Below are 20,517 nucleotides of genomic sequence, written 5' to 3'. Positions count from 1 at the left end.
CTTGATTTCAGAGTTCTAGCCTCCAGACTGTGAAAGAATAAAATTCTGTTGTTTTAAGCTACCCAGTTTGTGGTAATTTGTTATAGCATCCCTGGGAAACTAATAACCATCCAGTAAGAATTGGTGTAAACTCTATAAACAATTAAAATAAATTAGTTTTCCACAGGATGACAAAGAACTGTGGCTTCAGGCATCACCTGCTCTTTGTAAGTGGGGTAACCATATATCCCAGTTAGTAAGGACAGTCCTGGCATAAGCCTATTGTCCTGGAACCCCTTTGCCATTGATTCCCAAAAGCAATCTGCTTTGGATAATAAATTACATGGTTGTCTAATTTATGAACAAGCCTAGAATACCCTTTTGTTTGTCACCTCCAAATCCCACCTTATTCAAGTAACATCTGATTTCCCTTTTCCCACTGACAGAATAGTTCTGATTCCTATAGCATTTAATAAGTACAGCTATCACAATACTTACAGAAGTTAGCATATAGGTATGAAAACATTGCCACCTGCTTATTTTCCAAAAATAATATTTAAGATGTATCCATTCATGACTATATAACATTTAAAACCCTACACAAATAAAATCTATACACTTAGCACACTACAATCCCAACTGAAATGGTTAATTTATCCAAATAAAAATATAATCTAATCTGCTAAATAGATACCAAGCACATTACTTCCTCAGACACTAATTATAATAGACTTTTGACATTTTATTTCATCAGCCAACAGTTTTTTGTTTTGTTGTTGTTGTTAATCCTCACCCAAGGATATTTTTCCATTGATTTTTTAGAGAGAGTGGAAGGGAGGAGGAGAGACAGAGAGAAACATTTTTTAAAATATTTTTATTGATTTCAGAGAGAAAGAGAGAGGGAGAGAGAGATAGAAACATCAATGATGAGAGAGAATCGTTGATTGGCTGCCTCCTGCATGCTCCACACCAGGGATCCAGCACGCAATCCAGGCATATGCCCTGACCGGGAATCGAATGTGACCTCGAAGCTCAACCACGGAGCCATGCTGGCTAGGCGAGAAACACTGATATGAGAGACACATTGATTGGTTGCCATCCACATGCCCTCCCCCGCACCAGGGCCAGAGATTGAGTCTGCAACCAAGGGATACCCTTGACCAGAATCAAACCCAGGACCTTTCATTCCACGGGCCGATACTCCATTCATTTGAGCCAAACCAGCTAGGACATGTTTTCATATTTTTTAATTTGTATCTTCTTATAATATCCTATTCAAAACTTTGGTCTCTAGCCCAATTTTTTTTTTCAGGAACACATTTAAGAAACAATGTCAAAAGCTCTATGGAAATGCAATTAAGGAACCACTATGTTACATAACTATATTTAGGCAAGGACAGTTCCACCCATTGTTTACTGATTAAGGATGCATAAGGGTGTTCTCTACTCTGTAGGAACTGTAATACTTCAAAATAAAGTGATCTGGGATTACATGGAATAGTCTCATATAAAATCTCACAATAAATAATGGTTTACTTATCTGTACAACTCTAATACAATAGAATTCCTAATAAAACACAAAGATAACTTAAAATTCATATCAAATCATAGCAGTGAGATCACCAGCTAAAACTTTACTCTAATATATAAATACAAACCTCTTTTTACAGAATGGCACACTATCATTGTGGTTCTCCTTGTGAGACAAATTTATAGCAAATAGAAAGAAAAAAATATATGCATTTTAGATGCAAACAAGTACATAAATATTCCCACTTCTCCAGTCCTGATGGATGCCTAGAAGGTACATTTTTTTTCTTCATCTTTACAAACCATGGCCAAATGCCCTGAACTTGTAGCTCCCAGCCCATTTTCTGGATGGGAAGATCCAGAACCATTCAAGGCCCTTTTGTAATGGTGGGTTCTGACACTTGCCAATGTGTTTACTTCTATTTACCGTATGGGTCCAGCCCCATGGTGTAGGCCCAGGCTAGTCCACCTCAGGGAGTAAAGTCATAGATAGGCGCAAACCACTGAGTCAGTCAGACTGCCTGAGTTTAAATATCTATCATCTCTTGTATGACTTTGAACAAATTACTGCTATGAATCATATTTGTTTATATTTTTCTTTTAAGAAGGAAGGAGGGGAGAGGAGCAAGATAATGCGTGTAAAGAGTTTATTATTAGCACGGTACTGGGCTCATGCTAGCATGGGATAAATTTGAACTATTATTACTGAAAAGAGCAACTTTTTAGCTGATGTAAAATAAAGATATATTAATCTACTGGACACTCCATCTATGATGAATGGATCTGTTTACTTCTTAAAAATAAATTATATGCCAGGACTTTTCTTTTTTTTTTTTTTTAAAATATATTTTATTGACTTTTTTTTTTTTTTACAGAGAGGAAGGGAGAGGGATAGAGAGTTAGAAACATCGGTGAGAGAAACATCGATCAGCTGCCTCCTGCACACTCCCTATTAGGGATGTGCCTGCAACCAAGGTACATGCCCTTGACTGGAATCGAACCTGGGACCCTTCAGTCCGCAGTCCAACGCTCTAGCCACTGAGCCAAACCGGTTAGGGCTACCAGGACTTTTCAAGTCAATGCTGTCTGTGCCAGAGCTAACACCCCAAACCTACTTCCAGAAATGAACCTTGGGTCTGCTGTATGGGATTCCCCTCAGCCCATCTCTGTGTGGAGGTTAAGTGATTTTCATTTCAATATCTGTCCTTGTCAGACTCCTCCATTTTCATACCGCCCATGATAAAGCATGCCTGCTAAAAATATGGCTCTGTGATTAACCAACAGCATAAAACATAGATGTATTAAAAAAAACTTGGCAGGAAGCACAAACTCTAACCCCACTGCTGATAAATTCTTAACAAAAGCTCCATTGAGAAACAAGATATTTATGGAAGGTAACCTGAGGAATATTTGATCCCCATCTACTTATCTAGATAATCTAAAATAGGTTCTTAAATTAAATCAGTCTAGAGATATAAGTACTTAGATCACATTATTTTGCCAGCTCTAAAACTGCTTTTACTGAAACGTGTTTTGAGGTTATGTCATCAACCTACACAAGGAGACATGAGGAATTTTACTAAAAAACAAAGTAATAAAAAATTTTTTTAATTAAAAAATAAAAAACAAACTAAAACACAGCATAGTCCTTTGAGATGCATGCTGTATTTAGCTTAGGATGTAGTTGAAATTCTCAATAGGAGCCTTTGGGAATGCTAAGGAAGAAATTGGTTTTTTTCCTCTTATGGTCACTGAACCATAACTGATTATGCAGGGTCAGGCAAACGTAGGTTTACAGTTGTCCGTATGAAAAATAATATGTAACAATACACAAATAAACTGTGTTTTGCTTACTTACAATTGTAAACCTACTTTTGCTCCACCCTGTATTTCTCTTTGAACTGTCTACTAAAAAGCAGCATTAAATTTGTGATCCTCTAACAAATACTTATGAGTTTAGGTCATATAGTTTGTGTTCAGATCTTATTCCTGTTTCCATCTTAAGTTTTCTCCCTTAGTCCTGATTTCATAACCCCTGATTTTTGTATGTTACCAACAATATGTTGTATGTATCTTTATAAGTCATTATGAATCCATTCTGGAACAAGATGGGAGATAAGTAAATATGCTCCACTTAAAAAACAATAAAATATTCTCTTCCATTAGCAAACACTGTATAAATTCAATTTCTAAAGGCATTACCTTTTTTGTGCTCCAAAAGAAAAAAAAATGTTTTAGCAAATATTCTATCTAAAATTAGGAAATTCTAACAAGGGAGGAAATACAAAAATAAAACACTTTCATTATGTATGTGTTTTTTTCTTTGGGGCACACAAAAAATTATAAATATATCCCTGTGTAAAAATCCCCCAAGGTCATTTTTGTACTTTAAAAATACAGAACAAATTGCCCAGCCAGCGTGGCTCAGTGGTTGAGCACCAACCTATGAACTAGGAGGTCACAGTTTGATTCCTAGTCAAGGCACATGCCCGGGTTCCATGCTCGATCATTCATGTTTCTATCTCTCCCTCTCTCCCTTCCTCAGATACAGACCAAATCCCCATAAATGTAATTACAACTGAGTATTTATTCTGAATGGGAACTGACTAGACTTGCTTCAGAAATGATTCACAAGATTTTTTTTATAACTCTTGAGTTGCCCTGTGCCTAGCATAGAGGATGCTGCCAACCACTCCTTAATGTGAGACAGCACAGAATTTAGAGGCCTAAAGGCTCTGGCTAAGTGCCTGCTTCAGAGATGTCAGCAATCTCCTTGCTGTCATTTAAGGAAAATAAAAAAAACTTAAGACTTTCTTAATGTGGCCCTGGCTGGTGGGGCTTAATGGTAAAGCATTGGCCTCAAACAATCATGGGTTCAAATTCCCGGTCAAGGGCACATACCTGGGTTGCAGGTTCCTTCCCTGTTCCCAGTCAGGGTATGTGGGAGGCAATCAATTAATGTATTTCTCTTACATGAATGTTTCTCTCTCTCTCTCTCTCTCTCTCTCTCTCTCTCTCTCTCTCTCTCCTCCCTTTTTCTTCCCCTTCTTCTCTTCCACTCTCTCTAAAAATCAATAGGAAATATAAGCTCAGATGAGAATCAACAACAAAAAGACTCTCTTAGTGTGTAAAAATTTCCCCACTCATGAACTCATACTTGTCATTCTGATAACTTCTGACTCACATATATATCTAATTAATTGATTATAATTACAGTTCTCCGGCTACCAGAAACATGAAAAATTGTTCTATACAATAAAAATTACAGAGTATTTATTCTGAATGGGAACTGACTAAACTGGCTAGTCAGCAACTTTCTATCCCAACAACAACTTCATCAAAAACAGGAATCTCACTAAGTAATTTGAAAGCAGCATCATAAATGCAGCCTTTTCTGTAAGCATTTTAGCCTTACCTAAATATCAGATAAAATATGAGTTACATAATATTGAGTAGGATAAAAATAAGGCAATTGTTGTTTATCCTGTTTTTTTTTCATTAATAGTCTAGCTTATATCAAGATATTTCAGTCATATGAAACAACATAATCCTATATAATAAAGAGGTAATATGCAAATTAACCCTCACACCCTCACAAGATGGCTGCCTACGACCAGGCCGGCAGGGGCATTAGTGAGGGATGACCAAACAACCGAACAAGCAGGCTGTGTGGAGTGACCAGGCCGGCAGGGGGGTTAGTGAGGGGTGACCAGGCCGGCAGGGAGGGACATTTGGGGGCAACCAGACCAGCAGGGGTGGGGGCAGTAAGAGGCAACCAGGCTGGTGGGGATGGGGGGGCAGTGAGGGGTGATCAGGCCGGCGGGGGAGGGGGGGCAGTTAAGGACAACCAGGGAGGCAGGCAAGCGATTAGGAGCCAGGGGTCCAGGATTGTGAGAGGGATGTTCGACTGCTGGTTTGGGCCCAATCCCTGGGATCGGGCCTAAACTGGCAGTCGGACATCCCTCAAGGGGTCCTGGATTGGAGACGGTGCAGGCTGGGCTGAGGGGTTCACACCCCCCCCCCCATGCATGAATTTCATGCACAGGGCCTCTAGTGTCCCTATAATACTTTATGAAAGAAATGAGCATTTAATAAGACTTTCAAAATGTTTGACCTCTACTGTGAAACTTATTTTTACTGTAATGACTTTATTTATGGGTTAAGAATTTACTTAATAGCATTTCTATTCTGAGTCACAGAATAGACAGGTGTTATTATTACACAGGCATTGCCTACATTTTAGGAATGGGTAATCTCTGCCAGCGATGTTTACTTTGCAACCAATAAAAACACACATGCCAAAAATTAAACTCACACTGTCACGACTGAAATGCTATGTCTCTAGCCAAAGACTGACACAGTAAATCAAATAGGATCTTAGTTCTTCTGTATATAGATATTAAAGTAAGTTAAGTACTAGAACAGTAGTTCTCAACCTTCTGGCTCTTTAAATACAGTTCCTCATGTTGTGACCCAACCATAAAATTATTGTCGTTGCTACTTCATAGCTGTAATGTTGCTACTGTTATGAATTGTAATGTAAATATCTGATGTGCAGGATGGTCTTAGGCGACCCCTGTGAAAGGATCGTTCAACCGCCAAAGGGGTTGCGACCCACAGGTTGAGAACCGCTGTACTAGAAGAACCATTTTTAAAAAAATAAAGTACTGACTGAATTTTTGTCATTGAAAAATATCAGAAAGCAATGAATTCTCATCAAGTTATCTCACAGTCATGTAGCATTTGTGAATGCCCAACTTGGATTAGAATACTAACAGGTAAAAGCAGAATTCCTGTTTATAGAAGTTTAAAAATTAACAGGGTCAGTCACTCATACACAAAGAAACAATCCTATCTAATGAAGGGGGAATATGCTAATTGACCCTCACGCCATTGCAAAGATGGTGGCACCCACAGCCAATAAGGAGGAAATATGCTAATTAACCAATCCCCCCTCAAAGAAGGCGGCGCCCACAACTACAAGATGGCGGCACCCAGTCCCCTCAGCCCTGCTGGGGCGGCAGGCATGTGGCTTGCCACGCACCTGCCTCCAGAGTCCTCCAGTCCCCTCAACCCCCCAGCCACCCAGGGCTGGCCCAAGACACAGGAAAGCCTTGGATGGCAGCTGCCTAGCCGCCCAAGGCTGCCCGAGGTGCAGGTAACCAGGGCCGTCCAAGGCTTGTGCTGCCGGGAGTGGCAGCAGCAGAGGTGTGATGGGGCATCACCTTCCCCTGATCGCTGGATCGCCTCCCGCCCTTGAGGGCTCCCGGACTGTGAGAGGGGGCAGGCCGGGCTGAGGGACGCCCCCTCCAGTGCATGAATTTTCATGCACCAGGCCTCTAGTTAGTAAATAAATATACAATGCAAACATTTAATGAGCAGAAAAGATAGCACATAAGCAAACACTATTGGGCACAATCCTCATCAACCATATAGCAGCCTGTGTGTTAAGATCTACATAAAATTCCTTTTTAACCTCACTATAATCCTCCCTAAATCCCTTCCCTGGTTCTGTCATCATCAGATAAAAGACCATGTTCCAGCATCTCTGTCCCTTTCTGCCCTGAACTTTTTTTTTTTTTAATATATTTTATTGACTTTTCACAGAGAGGAAGGGAGAGAGATAGAGAGTTAGAAACATCGATGAGAGAGAAACATCAATCAGCTGCCTCCTGCACATCTCCCACTGGGGATGTGCCCGCAACCCAGGTACATGCCCTTGACCGGAATCGAACCTGGGACCTTTCAGTCTGCAGGCCGATGCTCTATCCACTGAGCCAAACCGGTTTTGGCATTGCCCTGAACTTTTGTACTTTTCAAAAACCACCTCCAAGTAGTCATTGGCCTCTTCTCCATTAGTCGCTCCACCCCCACATTTCCACCTACTCCTAAAATTCCCACACCACTTTGTCAGTCCGAATGTTACTCATTCTTCATGGTACTCCGGGAAAGGTATCCCTGATTCGTTCTCCACCCTCCACATCGGCAGTCTCTCGGGGTGAGGGAAGCCACTTAGGGTGCTCTATCTTAACTCACGCTGCTTACCACCTTGTATTCAAAGTATCTTTTCTCTCTCTCTCTTTCTCTCTCTTCCCCTCCCTCCCTCCCTCCTAAACTGGCTAAGTTCTAGAGAGAAGAAACATCATTGTTTCCAAGATCAGTAAAAATCCTGAACACTTCTTATTATTCTGTATAAGAACCAGTAACTTAATTAACGTTATACAATCAGGTCTTGTACCTCTGCAAGCTTTCTTGATACAACTAGTTTAATTAATAGACTTTAAGCAGTTTTAGGTTTACAGAAAAGCAGTGCAATTATTTATTTTAATCTCAAAATCCAAAACAACTCTTCAGCTCCAAAGAAGGAAAGAAAAGAAAAGAGAAGGGAAGAAAAGGCAAGACAAGACAAGACAACTTCCCAGGTGATGCTGTCAACTCGTACTGGCAAATCCCCACATCTGATCTCCAGGACAAGAGCCCACCACCGCCCAGGACACATTTCCCGACCGCCGGCCTGGTCATCAGCCGGAGGCACCACCCGCGGTCTGTGACCTACACTCCAGAGCGGCGGGTGCCTCCCTCCCTACTAAACTTCCGTAATGGGCATCACCCTGCTCGCCCCCAGGACGGCGTGGGAGCAGGGACTCCGGCTCCTGAGCCCAGGTCCTCAACAGCCGGGCCAGGTCAGGACCAGTCTTCAAGGCTCCGCACCACCGGCGTCAGCGCCCTCCCGGCCCCGGGACGTGTCCCTCCCCACGAACGACGCGGGTCCGGGAAGCCCGGCTCCCTGCCAAGGCCAGCCTGCGAGGTGGGGCCGCGCTCTCAATCCAGAAAAGTGCCCGAGGGCCCCAGGACAGGACCCGGCGGGCCGCCACGACAGGTGTCCCCCTGGACTCCGCGGACCGGACAGTGAGGAGGGCGCCGGCCAGAGGGAAGCCGTCCCGCCGGGGGATGGCCGGTGGCAGCAGGCGGCCAGGAAATAAGCGTCTGCCCGGCGGAGCTGGGCTGGGCCGTGGAGAACTTGGCGACCGGAGCCTGACACGGGCAGACCGAGCACCGAGAGGATTCAGGGGGACGGCCAGGGCCGCGTTGGGACGGAGGAGGACAGGAGGCTCCGAACCGGCCCCGGCCGAGTGGACCGCACAGACCAACGACCCAGCAGCTCCAGCCCGGACGGCGCGCCACCCCGCTGCCCGGAGCGGAGAGCAGCGCTGTCCTCGGCCCCCTCCCGGCAGCTCCGTACCTCGTTGGCGGATCCACCGGCGTCGAGACCGCCGCTCGCCCCGCGTCGCTCGAGTGGGTCCCGGCCCCGCCAGTCCACAACCCGCCCTCACACCAGCCCACCCTCCCTCAGGCCCCGCCTCCGGCGCCGCGAGCGCGCGTCACGCACGCACAGACGTCACTTCCGGGGCCCAGGACTCGAGGTGGGAGGGTGCTCCTGCGAGTTCCCCTGGGATCTGCGCTGGGTGGGGCGAGGCCAGGTGGGGCGAGGCCAGGCCGGGCGTAAGTGACATCCTGGCTGTACCAAGCCAGCCGGGGGGCATCCAGGGGGCGGCGGCCTGGAGCGCCGACCTGGAGCGCCGACCTGGAGCGTTCGGGAGCCGGAGAAGCCGGCGTTACTCTGTCTTTTCCTCCGTCCTTGCTTTTGGGATCCGACTCGCAATAGCGTGAGGGCGACGGACCCTTGGGTGCTGTCCGGCCCCGGGCGTGGAATAGGAGGCGGGCGAGGAGGCATTGGATCAGAAGACTGCTGCCAACCCGTAGGCTATGAGGCCGCCTGAAAAACGAATGAGTCCCATCCCTTCACGGACCTTAGGATTTTAAAAGTTTCTCAAAGAGATTGGTTGATCCAGGAGCCGTTTTTAAATACCTGAGCATAAGTGAAATTAAAAGTTAAATAAGTTATCCAGTATCACACAGTATTAACGGTCGAGTCATAGATGGATTCCAGTTCTTGTGATTCCCATTTCAGGAATGTTGTGTTACAGTTGCTCTTAGCTGAAAAGGCCAGAAGCGATAGGAATGTTAAAAAAAAAAAAAAAAAAAAAAATTCAAGCCGTGACAGGGTGGCTCCGTTGATTGGAGCATCCTCCCTTTCACCAAAAGATGACAGGTTCGATTTCTGGTCAGGGTACATACCTAGGTTGTGGGTTTGATAGTCAGGGAGCATATGAGAGGCAATAGATGGATGTTTCTCTCGCTCTCCCTAGAAATCAATGGAAGCATACCCTGGGGTGAGGGTTAAAAAAAAATTCTGGAGATCTACTTGGCTTTATTGTCGTTCATGAATAGGGCAGCATCCCATCTAGTGACTAGAAGGGCGCTTTGAGGGGGTGTAGAAAATGAAAGGATTTTATAAGAAGGGTGGAGCAAGGGAGCTATTAACAAAAGAAAGGATTATTTTTGCACCTGGACATCTTTTCTTTGGGGGAAGAGAATGGGAAGGGTTTTTGTTTTATTTATTTATTTATTTATTTTTATTATTCTACAAGTTTTATTAATAATTTTTGATGCTTTACAACAGTATATCGTGCATTTATACCAAACAAATTTACAAATGAATTTGAATGTTTTACATGAAGGGATTTTTTTAAAATTAAATCTTTATTGTTCAGATTATTACATTTGTTCCTCTTTATCCCCCCATAACTCCCCTCCTCCCAGTTCCCGCCCCACCCTCCGCCCTCACTCCCCACCCACTGTCCTCTTCCATAGGTGCACGATTTTTGTCCAGTCTCTTTCCACATCTCCCACACCCCTTTCCCCCCAAGAATAGTCAGTCCATTCCTTTTCTATGTCGCTGATTCTATTATGATCACCAGATTATTTATTCATTTGATTCTTAGATTCACTTGTTGATAGATGCATATTTGTTGTTCATAATTTGTATCTTTACCTTTTTTTTTTCTTCTTCCTCTTCTTAAAGGATACCTTTCAGCATTTCATATAATACTGGTTTGGTGGTGATGAACTCCTTTAGCTTTTCCTTATCTGTGAAGCTCTTTATCTGACCTTCAGTTCTGAATGATAGCTTTGCTGGATAAAGTAATCTTGGTTGTAGGTTCTTGGTATTCATCACTTTGAATATTTCTTGCCATTCCCTTCTGGCCTGCAAAGTTTCTGTTGAGAAATCAGCTGACAGTCGTATGGGTATTCCCTTGTAGGTAACTGAGTTTCTTTCTCTTGCTGCTTTTAAGATTCTCTCTTTGTCTTTTGCTCTTGGCATTTTAATTATGATGTGTCTTGGTGTGGTCCTCTTTGGATTCCTTTTGTTTGGGGTTCTCTGCACTTCCTGGACCTGTAAGTCTATTTCTTTCACCAGGTGGGGGAAGTTTTCTGTCATTATTTCTTTAAATAGGTTTTCAATATATTGCTCTCTCTCATCTTCTGGCACCCCTATAATTCTGATGTTGGTGCGCTTGAAGCTGTCCCAGAGGCTCCTTACACTATCTTCGTATTTTCGGATTCTTTTTTCATTTTGCTTTTCCAGTTGGGTGTTTTTTGCTTCTTCGCATTTCGAATCTTTGACTTGATTCTTGCGCTCCTCTGGTCTGCTGTTGGGTGTCTGTATAATATTCTTTATTTCAGTCAGTGTATGCTTAATTTCTAGTTGGTTCTTTATCACAACATCGAGGGTCTCAGATTTCTTGAGGATCTCACTACATTTATCGGCGGTCTCACCAGTCTTTTCGAGGGCCTTACTAAGTTTATCGGCAGCTTCTAGACAGTTCTTAAGAGACCTTAAAAGTGTGGTTCTGAACTCAATATCCTCCATTGACAGTTTTGTCCTGTTTCTTTGTCTCCGCATTTTTTATGCTTTCTTGGTACACCCCCTAGTGGTCTTTGTGCGCAGTCTTGTTGCCTTTAAGCCTTGATTGATGTCGGCAATACCGGGGGTGATTTGACCTCCAGGCTAACAGGCTATGAGAGTCCGCTGTGTCTGCAGTGGGAGGGCTTCTGTGCTGGATCTCTAGGGCGGTGCTAATCTAGCCTTTGCCTGAGGCTATCCGGCAAATGGTTCTGCACAGGGCTTGGGCGGGGCGGATCCCCGGGGATCTACAGGGCAGGCAGAGCAAGCAGTTATGGCTGCTCTCAGTTCCTTCCCCAGGGGCTCTGCCTCTCAGAGTCCCAGCAATGGCTGCAAACCTCGGAGAGAAAGCTGCCTTCGAGTTCCGACCGAAGCCAGACAGTCCCACTTCTCCCGTTTGAGTCTTGGTCCCCAGAGACTCGCCCGGATCTGGAGCTCAGAGTCTGAAACTCCCTCCCGATTGAAAACAACAACCGCGCCCTCCGCTGCCAGCCCGCTCTGCGCACGCACTCCGCACCTGAGTATTTCACTTCAGCACTGCGCCTCCTCTGAGTCTGGGTATGATATTCTCTTTCCTCCTAGTTGTAGAATTTCCACTCAGCCAGCCTTCCTGTGGTTTTGGATGATGTTCGTTCTGACCTTTAGTTATATCTCTGAAGTGGTTGTTCGAGGCAGCGATCTCCGGCGTTAACCTATGCCGCCATCTTGGTTTCTCAAGTTATTTTTAAATATATTTTTATTGATATCAGAGACGGAGAGATAGAAACATCAATGATGGGAGAGAATCATTGATTGGCTGCCTCCTGCACACTCCCTACTGGGGATTGAGCCTGCAACCCCAGCATGTGCCTTTCTCCAGAATCTTACCCGGGACCCTTCAGTGTGCAGGCCAACGCTCTATGCACTGAGCCAAACCAGCTAGGGCAGGAAGAGTTTTTATCTTTAAGATTGCTTCTTCTTTCTATGAGGGATGGAGAGATTACCTTGTGACAGGTTACCTTACTGGTGCTTGACTAGGAAATTCCAGACTGGTTATTAAGATTATGTTTCTGGGAGAGGTTGAAACTGCAATTACATTATGGGCTTTCAGCACAAGTGACGTTATATTGGGTCTGGTTTTCTCTTTAACAGTTGGAAACAGCAGCTGCCTCTATGCTGTGTTAAATGAACTCAGAGTCTGGAGGCTTTGCCTAGAAATAAATATTTATTCAAGGGTCTTAGGGCTTGCAAATGGAAAACACAGGAAGACAATACCCAGTGTTTTGCAGAGGAAAGAAAAACTAAGAGTTCTTGTAACAAAAAGTACATTAATGAGAAGTGTTGTAGGCAGCTAGACAGACATGAGCAGAGCAAGCATGATGGGCCAGGTACAGAAGGTCACCAGGTGGAAAGTCCCAGGTGCCCAACAGAAGGACAATCGTAGGGTGGGCCCTGGTCCCCAGGGTGACTTTTCCTCCCCTAGCATATTGCAGGTCACGAGGTTTGGACCCCTTGACCTTTCCTCCCTAGAGATAACATCTAGACCTCAAGTTGTATTTTAGCTCCAGACCCAGATAAGCAACAAAACGAGCCATGGCTGAGGTCAGGACCAGCTGCAGGGAATAATGACCTACCCTGGTGCCTACCTATCAGTCAGGGAGACCACAACCCTGAAAGGACACACCTGGAAAACTGCTGAATATTCTATGAGATCTTCCCCTGGGACGTCCCCTAAAATCTCCACTCAAAAAAACCCATAGGACGGAAGACCCAGTGCACTCTCTCCCCCTCCCCGGAGCACGCTTATGCCTTCCCCTTTCTCATCCACTTCCCCCTCCCTCCCCTCCAGGCCCCAGGCACTTTACCAATTGCTTCCTCACTCCCGAGCTCCTAGGGCCCTTTACCTCCAGAAGTTTGCTAAACCCATTTTTTCTAGGAATTACTTTTTCCACCTCTGTAATTTACCCTATAAATGTTCTCTTACAGTTTGGGTCTTGCTCTGCATTCTTTCCTAGCCAGAACCCAAGTACCTGAGGTTGCTGAACCCTGGTTTGGTCTGACCCCACCAGTCAGACAATTGTTGCCATTCCTGCCCCCACCTACAACAGAAGCATTCTTAGCCTCTGGATTGGTCTGAAACGGAAGTCCTCTAGATGACAGGTAGTCTGGATACCTGAATATTATTTCCTTATTCCGGTGGTAATCAGGTTTATCTCAAAGTTTGATGTATATCCAGGCATTGATTGGAAAGCTCAAAAGTTAAAGTTCCCAGGCTAGTTATGATGTGGGGGGAACCAAACCAGGTCTTTATCACAGAACAAGGGGGAATTCAAGAGCATGACAGATTTAGCAATGCACAGTAAATTAATTAAAGCCATAGTATTGTGAAAGAAAGGGGCCACATGCTGACCTGACAAGCTCAGGAGAGGCCTGCATGGCAGTTTTGCAGACTCCGGAGACCTAAAGTAACCACAAAGGATGGTCTGAAATTAAACCTTAACTAAAAGCAGTTATGGTGGGCAGTTACGTCCTAAGCCGATATCTTCACTGATAAGGTCAACCTTTACTGTAGCTGAGCCTATCTGTCTTTTTGCATCTATGATAACATACCCTTGAAATGTCTGGGTAACTTGTGACTTCCCTGTATCTGGAGCCCCTGGGGCAGGGCCAGGTGTGCTGGGCCCAGGACAGATGCAGCAGATTCTTTCATTTGTCATGTTAATTGTTCCTGCACCCACCTAAGTATGTGTCCATCATTTTACTTTTTATCCTATCACAGAGGTTTCCCCCACTTCGCTTAATCCCACCTCCTTAAATGTGTCACCAATGAATTTCATGTATAAATACGGATGTAACCCTGCCATTCTCCGGAGCACTATCTCAATTCGTTGAGGTTCTGCTTCCCGGCATATGTCGACAGTTTGGCTCAAATAAACTCACAAAATTCTTTACAGGTTTCAATGTTTTTTTTTCCGTTAACAGTATGCACTCAAGAAATGAGAGTGGGTGACCTCGGAGAATGAGATGCTGATGGGGTCTAGGTGGAAGGTTTTTATTAAATGTGGTTAAGAGTGGTAGCAGTGTGGCCCAGCCTGCATGGCTCAGTGGATGAGCGTTTACCTTTGAGCCAGGAGGTCATGGTTCAATTCTCTCTCTCCTCTCTCCCTAAAATATCAATTAAAAAACTTTTTTAAAAGAAATGTTTGGTAGTTTTTAGTGTACAAATATTTCATCTTATATTAGTTCCTAAGTATTTTATTCTTTTTAATGCTATTGTAAGTGGAATTATTTTTTAAGTTTCCTTTTCAGATTGTTCATTGTTCATGTATAGAAACGCAACTAATTTTTGTGTGTTGCTTCATATCTTGCTACTTTGCTGCATTTATTAGTTATAACAGGTTATTTTGTATATGTAGAACCCTAGGGTTTTCTACATATACCATATTATCTTCAAACAGAGATAATTTCATTCCTTTCTAATTTGGATGCCTTTTATTTTTATTTTTTTTCTTGCTTGGTTGCTCTGGCTAGGACTTCCAGCACTGTGTTGAATAGAATTGGCATAAATGGGCATCCTTGTCTTGTTCCTGATCATAATGGAAAAGCTTTCATCTTTCACCACTGAGTATGATGTTAGCTGTGGGTTTTTCATGTTTTTCTTATATTGAGATTGTTTTCCTCTGTTCCTAGTTTGTTGAGTGTTTTTACCATGAAAGGGCATTAAATTGTGTCACAATTTTTTTTTCTGTATTAACTGAAGAGATCAGGTAGTTTCCCCCCTTTATTTTTCTAATATAGTGTATAACATTGATACATTTTCATATGTTGAGCCATCCTTGTATTCCAGGAATATTCCCATATGGCCACAGTATATAATCCTTTTAATATGTTGCTAAATTCAGTATAGTATTTTGTTCAGTTTTTTTCTGGCATAGTTCATGCAGAATATTGGTCTGTAACTTTGTTTTCTTGTAGGTCTTTGCTTGGCTCAGTTATCAGGGAAATGCTGACCTCATAGAATGAGTTAGAAAGCATTCCCTCCACTTAAAAATACATATATGTGTGTGTGTATATATAACATATATATGTGTATATATATTACATTTTTAAAATTGATTTCAGAGAGGAAGGGAGAGGGCAACAGAGATAGAAACATCAATGATGAGAGAGAATCATTGGTCGGCTGCCTCCTGCCCCCTCCTACTGGGGATGGAGCCTGAAATCCAGGCATGTGTCCTGACCAGGAACTGAACCGTGACCTCCTGGTTCATAGGTCGATGCTCAACCATTGATCCACACCAGCCAGGGTCCACTTTTAATTTTTTGGAAGAGTTTGAGAAGGATTGGTATTAGCTCTTCTTTAAGTGTTTGGTAGAATTCACCAGGAAAGCCATCAAGTAAAGGGGTTTCTTTGTTGGGAAGTTTTTGTGTGTTTTTTTAATCCTCACCCGAGGATATTTTGTCCTTTGATTTCTAGAGAGAGCGGAAGGGAGGGAGGAGGAGGAAGAGAGAGAGAAACATCAGTTTGTGAGAGACACATTGATTGATTGATTGGTTGCCTCCTGTACTGGCCCCTACTGGACCTGGGGAACCTGCAACAGAGGTAAGTACCCTTGACGGAGAATTGAACCCAAGATGCTTTGATCTGCGGACCAACATTCTAACTACTTAGCAACTCCAGCCAGGCTGTTGGGAGATTTTTGATTACTGATTCAATATTCTTATTAGTTATAGATCTACTCAGATTTTCTATTTCTTTGTGATTCAGACTTGGTAGGTTATGTTTCTAGAATTTAGTTCATTTAATTTGGTTATTCAACTTATTGGTGTACATATATGTTTATAGTATTCTTATAATCCTTTTCATTAATGTAAAGTCAGTAGTAATGTCCCTCTTTCATTTCCGATTTTAACTATTTGAATTTTCTCATTTTGCTCAATCCGTCTAACTCTAGCTAAAGATTTATCAATTCTGCTGATGTTTTTAAAAACCAAGTTTTGGTTTTGCTGATTTTCTAGTATCTTGTTTCCCTGTTCTCATTTCATTTATCTCCACTCTAATCTTTATTTCCTACCTTATGCTAGCTTTGCCATGGAGACGTAGAGATGAGGGACAGATGCTGCCTAGGTTTGTGCCACCTTGTGACCTCTACCAAGGCATTGAAGAGTACCTTGGTGGTGTAAGACCAGATAGGAGAAAAGATGTACAGGGTTTTCAGCTATTGGAATGCTGGGTCCATAGCAAGGGGTTGGGGAAACCCAACCCCTAAAAAGATAGAATGGTCAAGTGAAGAAACTGAGGGTTATGAACCAATGACCAGTACTGCCTGTAAGCCCCAGAAATCCTGGGGCACAGTTGAGTATCTGGAAAGCCTTCCACCTAAGAAACATCCTTGTACCATGCAGATACCTTGGTTGGACTTATTTTATCTGGGAGTTCTACCTCTGATCTTAATCCACAAACTCAGGTTATCCCTCAGGTGCTGCTGCCATAAAGGGGTCAGGATTGCCATCCTAGAAGGGAAGGGCACTGGCAAGGGTTCAAAATCAGGTAGTAAACTCCACCCCAGTGGAATTCTCTGGGCTAAAGGCCCAGCTAATGGAAGTGGTGGGATATTCCTGCAGGTGACTAGAGAGGGCGTTCCTCAATGTTTTGTGTCCAACCAATGGGAGTTTCCAAATAGAGCTGCACTTTGAAGAAGAATATTAAGCAATTGGGTGGAACATTCTCTGAATATGCCTCGGGGCAGATACATCTTGCCTTGATTTATGGGAATGTCAAGTGAATAATGCCACCCTCATTTCAGCTAATAGTGATGTGGTCAGCTCACAAAGGGAGTTCATATTTTTGTTAGGCACCTCTTGGTGAACTCGGTTTTCAGGTAAAGCATTTTGATTCCTTCCTCTGGGATAGAGGAGGGTGAAGCTAACTTGTCTGCTCAGTGGAGTCCTGTGGCATCCTCTGTGGCTGCTGTGGAGGTGGGTACAGAGCTTAGAGAGGGGGCTCAAAATGCTCTCCAGATCCTAGCAGGCCAGATGAGAAAGCTGAAATGGAAAGCTAGGGACCTCAGTGCAAACAAACACTTACCTGCCTGAGAAGAAGAGGGCAACCCTGGGCACAGTATCACCGCCACAGCTGGCTAGCAGATGCCAATGAGGCATGGCCAGAAGTGGCCAACCATCTATAAAATGCCATAGACAGGACACTCATGAGCAGAGGGAGGTGAAACTGACATAGTAAGAGGAGGGAAAGTAAGCACCCACAACATGTGCACACACAGATGAGCACCTGGGCAGACAGAATAAGCCAAAGTACAGCTGGTGATCAGGATGTAATGTTAAGAAACACACTATTAAAGGCATTTATAGTTGATAAACACTTAAGCCTATTCATTAAACCCTCCCACTCCCTCTACAAAAATAATAAAGGTATAAGATTTGACCCAAGTTGTAAACTTCTAACAGAGGTCAAGCTCTTAAGTTCTGTAGTACGTTGGGGTTCTATTTTTAAAAATATGTATTTTTTATTGATTTCAGAGAGGAAGGGAGAGGGAGAGAGAGAAACATCAAATGATAAGAGTCATTGATCAGCTGCCTCCTGCATGTCCCCTACTGGGGATCAAGCCCAAGACCCAGGCATGTGCCTTGACCGAAATCAGTCCGCAGGCTGATGCTCTATCCACCGAGCCAAACCAGCTAGGGCAAGGGTTTTATTTCTTGATTTAAGTCATAACTGAGAGAAGTATGGAAATGTCTATTCCAAAGATCTACTGGAGCCAGGCCATCTGCCAAGATCCCATGATATAGGAAAACATCAGGGTCTGTAATACATTAGCATCCTCTAAAAGTCATGGTTTGTTAAAGTGTGAATCAGGTTTCTGCTGAGATCACAGAAGGCTGGAAAATATGCATCAGAATCTGATTATAGGCCCCTTGTATGAAGTGCTTTTGTATGGTTTAAGGTGGTTTCATTCAGTCATTCTTGCAGCTGTGTTGGATTTTTTCCTGGTGCACAACAGTCCTCTTTCCATTTGGTGGTTAGGTGGTTGGAGGAGGCGAAATCCCAGAATCCCTGATCATGTCCACTGTATGAGGGAGGAAGTCCTTAGCAGTCCAAAAAGGGAACTGTCCTGTTTCTAAGACTGTATTTACTGTTATTTCGTGTAGGAGCGAGGGGACATTTTGGAGGGAGAGGTAAAAGTTTGGATATCTGGGTTATCGAGTAGATCTATAACTTTGATAATAGTGCTATCAGGTTTTCCTTATATTTACATGTTAGAAGGTATTTCTCTAAAGGGAAAAAATGAAGTACCTAATGTTCACAGCTAATAAGATCATTGTAGAAATTACCAGAGAAGGGGAAAAAAGCACATAATTACTCTTACTCAGAACAAGAACTACCTTCTTTGGTGTCCTAGTCATGCATGTACTTAAAAGTTATGTTAGAAATAAAGTTTAGGGGGCTTGACCCCCAGTAGGGGGAGTGCAGAAGGCAGCCAATCAATGATCTCTCTCATCACTGATGTTTCTAATCTCTCCTCCTTCCTCTCTGAAATCAATAAAACATTTTTTTAAGAAAAAAAAAATAAAGTTTAGTGAAATAAATCAGAGAAAGACAAACACCCTATGATTTCACTTATGTGGAATCTAAAAAAAAACACAACACAAAATAAATTAACAATTGAAACAGAAACAAAACTCATAGATACGGAGAACAATCTGATGGTAGCCAGATGGGAGGGAGTTTGGGGGAATGGATGCAAAGTGGAAGGGATTAAGAAGTACAATGGGCAGCTACAAAAAAGTCACGGGGATGCTAAATACAGTTTAGGGAATATAGTCAAACAATACCATAACCATTTACAGTGTCAGGTGGGTATAAGAGTTACTGGAGGTTTACTTCATAAGTTATATAAATGTCTAATCACTATGTTGTATACCTGAAAATAATATAATATTGAATGGCAAGTATAACTGAAAAAAAATTTAAAGCATAAGATCTGACCTTTAAAAAAAGTTTCAAATCATGTTTAAAAAATAGAGAAAGCTAAAGTACATGACAGAAAAAACAAAATGATAAGGAATCAAAGGACAGAAAGTTGAAAGTAAGTAAATAAAAGCTAAAGAAATAGGCTATTGGTTAAACAAATCAAAAGTACATAAAGCCAGCTAAAAGGTCATCATCTTCCAAATGATGACAAAAAACACAGGCAGAGTAGAGACCTGGAGTCCAAGGGCCATGAGCGTACCATGTCCCCTGAGCTAGAGTTTCCAATTCAATTATTCTCTTGACACCAGGGGTCCCCTGAAGGAGGCCCATGACCCTGGGTGTACCTCCCCACATGGTCAAGCTGCATGGCACATCTGTGTCATTAGATGTGTAGGCTGCACGGGTCTGATTAACTGGCACAGTCCCGGATTATCCCACTACACTGTGTCCAGCCAGGAATCATTACTCACCTGCTAAGTCATCGTCCACTCATTGTCCCATGAGTAGGGGCCTTCACCACCTAGTGAACATTGGGGACCCCATTATCTCAATACTCAGGGCTACTTGAGACCCACAGGTCTAAGTAAGTCTAATATTCCTTCTAGACTATTTGCTTTTCAAATCTTTATAGGTTAGGCAGGGTGAAGCCCTGAGCCTCAGAGGTGGGACACTGAGCTGCCAAGTGGAAGGGAAGGCTCTGCTGTTGAACACCCATGAGGATTTCAGAAAAGGGCTCTGGGTTTACATCCTGGCTCTGCCACTTACTAGCTATGTGCCCTTGGGGAAATTATACTTCTGTGAGCTTCAGTTTCCAATTTGTAAGATATTATTAGTGTATTCTTACTATGTGAGTGTTGCACAGTAATTAGGTCAGGAATTCATTTGGTACAGATGATACAGTGTTTTGTTTAAAAGTTAGAATAATCAGATTTTTTATTTAATAAAGACTTAAGTGTACAATTCTATAATACATCATCTTTATATTGCATTGTGTGTTCACCACCCCAAGTCAAGACTCCTTCCATTACCATTTACCCCTGCCCCCTTTACCCTCTTCTACCTCCCTCTGCCCCCTTTTCCTTCTGGTAACCACCATATTTTTGTGTATTTTTCTTTTATGCTTAATCCCTTCACCATTTTTAAGGGAATCAGTTGGAGGGTAGCGTAGCAACAGAACACTTCAGAACTCACCTTTCTGGGCTAATCCATGAAGTGACTCCAAGGGACTTCT

At 43.1% G+C, this 20,517-nt stretch overlaps 1 protein-coding gene across 1 annotated transcript in view; it reads right to left on the bottom strand.

The window, feature by feature from the left end:
• Positions 1-8,868, bottom strand: part of RABGEF1 (RAB guanine nucleotide exchange factor 1) — a 68,357-nt gene extending 59,489 nt beyond the window's left edge. The window contains exon 1 of the mRNA XM_059693375.1: positions 8,753-8,868. The gene's annotated coding sequence lies outside the window, so the exon portion shown is untranslated. The remainder of the gene's footprint in view (positions 1-8,752) is intronic.
• Positions 8,869-20,517: the final 11,649 nt, after the last annotated feature.

This window comes from Myotis daubentonii, chromosome 4 (genome assembly GCF_963259705.1).
Source record: "Myotis daubentonii chromosome 4, mMyoDau2.1, whole genome shotgun sequence".
In the NCBI taxonomy this organism is placed as follows: domain Eukaryota; kingdom Metazoa; phylum Chordata; class Mammalia; order Chiroptera; family Vespertilionidae; genus Myotis; species Myotis daubentonii.
Note: the sequence above shows the minus strand (reverse complement) of the source record. Positions and strands in the feature narration are given on the sequence as shown.